Source organism: Lupinus angustifolius, chromosome LG10 (genome assembly GCF_001865875.1).
Source record: "Lupinus angustifolius cultivar Tanjil chromosome LG10, LupAngTanjil_v1.0, whole genome shotgun sequence".
Classification (NCBI taxonomy): Eukaryota; Viridiplantae; Streptophyta; class Magnoliopsida; order Fabales; family Fabaceae; genus Lupinus; species Lupinus angustifolius.
Window position 1 is genome coordinate 11185231 of NC_032018.1, and position 2500 is coordinate 11187730.

Consider the following 2500-nt stretch of genomic DNA (forward strand, 5'->3'; position numbering starts at 1 on the left):
CGTTTGAGGGAGATGCCTCGATGTTACGTGGGCGTAACTTTGGGAAATGTTTAGGAATGATATTCCAAGCATTCCTGCAAAAGAACAGCTCAAAAAACATGGTACACACTCATTTTCTAATTTTCGGGAATTATGTAATGCTCGCCGCTTAGAAAAATCACGATAAATTATCGGCTTGGAGAAAAAGAAACTTCGTGGACCACCAGCTCCCATTTTTATAAGCACGTGTGCAAAAACTCAGGGCAAAATTCGACCTCTAGCCTAAAAACACCCAGTATGTCTCCCTAGAGAAAAGGATGTCCGGTGGTGCAGAATGGGTTTTTGCACATTAGCCTACTATAGGGGGGAAGCTGCCTGCCTGCCCACGCACCTTGGTGGGTCAGGATGGCATGCCATGGGGCTCCCCCCCAGCGCCCCAGCAAGCTGTCCCAGGCATGCTGGTGCGTTTTTCCATGGCGTTGTGGGCAATTCGACCGAGCCGTCTTCCATGCCGAATCCCGGTCGCACGCGGCCGGGTGCAGGCTGGTGCTTTGGCTTGGTGTCGTCCGGGCACGTAGGACTTGTCGGGGATGCATCAAGGGCTTCGACAGTTCCTCGCGGACCAACTCGGATTTCTTGATGCGTGAGTCCCTCTTGTCGAGGTGGCGGCTTCGTCACACGGTGTCAGTTGGGTAGTTGCAGGCATCGGTCGGACGTGCCGAGGCTTCAAGTGTTGTGGAGCCTCCATCTTTTTGAGGTCTAGTCGTACACCCAACGAGGGTTAGCAACTTGTGTGTGCGATTAGTGGAATTGGTGCAACGAAAATCCACGATGGACACATACTCCCTTATTCGAGTGCTAGGTGAATTAGACCCGTGCCATACACAAGGGGCCTCCATCCTTTTGAGGTCTAGTTCGTACACCCAACGAGGGTTAGCAACTCGTGTGTGCGGTTGGTCGAATTGGTGCAACGAAAATCCACGATGGACACATAGTCCCTTATTCGGTGAGTGCATCACAAGACGCCGACCCCTTCATGAAATGCCTCCATATTTGGAGGGGAACCCGGAATTGTTTTGCCATGGTTGCCTGCAAAGTCTCAAGTCGGAATTCAACTCCTAGGCGATGTTGCCCGTCATGGCACCACGGCGTGTGCCGCACTTTGGTGGAAAATCGTTTGAGGTAGATGCCTCGATGTTACGTGGGCGTAACTTTGGGAAATGTTTAGGAATAATATTCCAAGCATTCCTGCAAAAGAACAGCTCAAAAAACATGGTACACACTCATTTTCTAATTTTCGGGAATTATGTAATGCTCGCCGCTTAGAAAAATCACGAAAAATTATCGGCTTGGAGAAAAATCGTGCAACTTCGTGGACCACCTGCTCCCATTTTTAAGAGCACGTGTGCAAACAACCAGGGCAAAATTCGACCTCTAGCCTCAAAACACCGAGTATGTCTCCCCAGAGAAAAGGATGTCCGATGGTGCAGAGTGGGTTTTTGCTAATTAGCCTACTCTAGGGGGGCAGCTGCCTGCCTGTCCACGCACCTTGGTGGGTCAGGATGGCATGCCATGGGGCTCCCCCCCAGCGCCCCAGCAACCTGTCCCAGGCATGCTGGTGCGTTTTTCCATGGCGTTGTGGGCAATTCGACCGAGTCATCTTCATGCCAAATCCCGGTCGTACGTGGGTGGGTGCAGGCTGGTCGTTCGGAAAAATGTGTGCATCGAGTTGGACATATCCGGCACCTAGGACTCGTTTGCGATGCATCAAGGGCTTGGCTTCTGCCTCGCGGTCCCACTCGAAATTCTTCATGTGTCCATTTCACTTGTCGAGGTTCTGGTTTGGTGACTCGATGACGGGTTGGGTAGTGGCGGGCGTTCCGAGGCTTCTGGTTTTGACCGGTCCTGCACGGAAGGATGTGGTGCTTGGTGAAGCCTTCAGGGGCATAGCCGCAGCACGAAGGGGCGCAAGTCCAATCATCCGGAAGTGTGTCGTGGGCTCGTTCGCGCGCTTGAAGTCGAGGTGCGGTCGTCTGTGACGCTAGCAACAAGGTGACTCGGTAGGCTTGTCCCTCGGAAATGCGTTGGCTGTTGAGGCGCTGGATTGGTCCCACGGTGCGGAGTCGGTAGTAGCGGCATCCCACGGACGTTCCGAGGCTTCTAGTTCGACCGGTCCTGCACGGAAGGATGTGGTGCTTGGTGAAGCCTTCAGGGGCATAGCCGCAGCACGAAGGGGCGCAAGTCCAATCATCCGGAAGTGTGTCGTGGGCTCGTGTGCGCGCTTGAAGTCGAGGTGCGTCCCTCTGTGACGCTAGCAACAATGTCCCTCGGTTAGGCTTGTCCCTCGGAAATGTGTTGGCTGTTGAGGCGCTGGATTGGTCCCACGGTGCGGAGTCGGTAGTAGCGGCATCCCACGGACGTTCCGAGGCTTCTACTGTGACAGGTCCTGCACGGAAGGATGTGGTGCTTGGTGAAGTCCTTAGGGGCTCAAGCGCAATCATCCGGAAGTGTGTTGTGGGCT

At 53.9% G+C, this 2500-nt stretch overlaps 1 protein-coding gene and 1 long non-coding RNA gene across 3 annotated transcripts in view; both read right to left on the reverse strand.

The window, feature by feature from the left end:
* The window catches only part of LOC109357960, a 1575-nt gene extending 194 nt beyond the window's left edge, over positions 1–1381 (reverse strand). Inside the window, exons 1-2 of the long non-coding RNA XR_002108901.1 lie at positions 1252–1381; positions 1–88 (exon numbers count right to left, since the gene is read on the reverse strand). The exon at positions 1–88 is cut by the window's left edge and continues 194 nt beyond it. This is a non-coding gene — a long non-coding RNA (uncharacterized LOC109357960). The remainder of the gene's footprint in view (positions 89–1251) is intronic.
* Positions 1–2500, reverse strand: part of LOC109357956 — a 17284-nt gene that overhangs the window by 13342 nt on the left and 1442 nt on the right. The gene's annotated exons all lie outside the window — the stretch shown is intronic.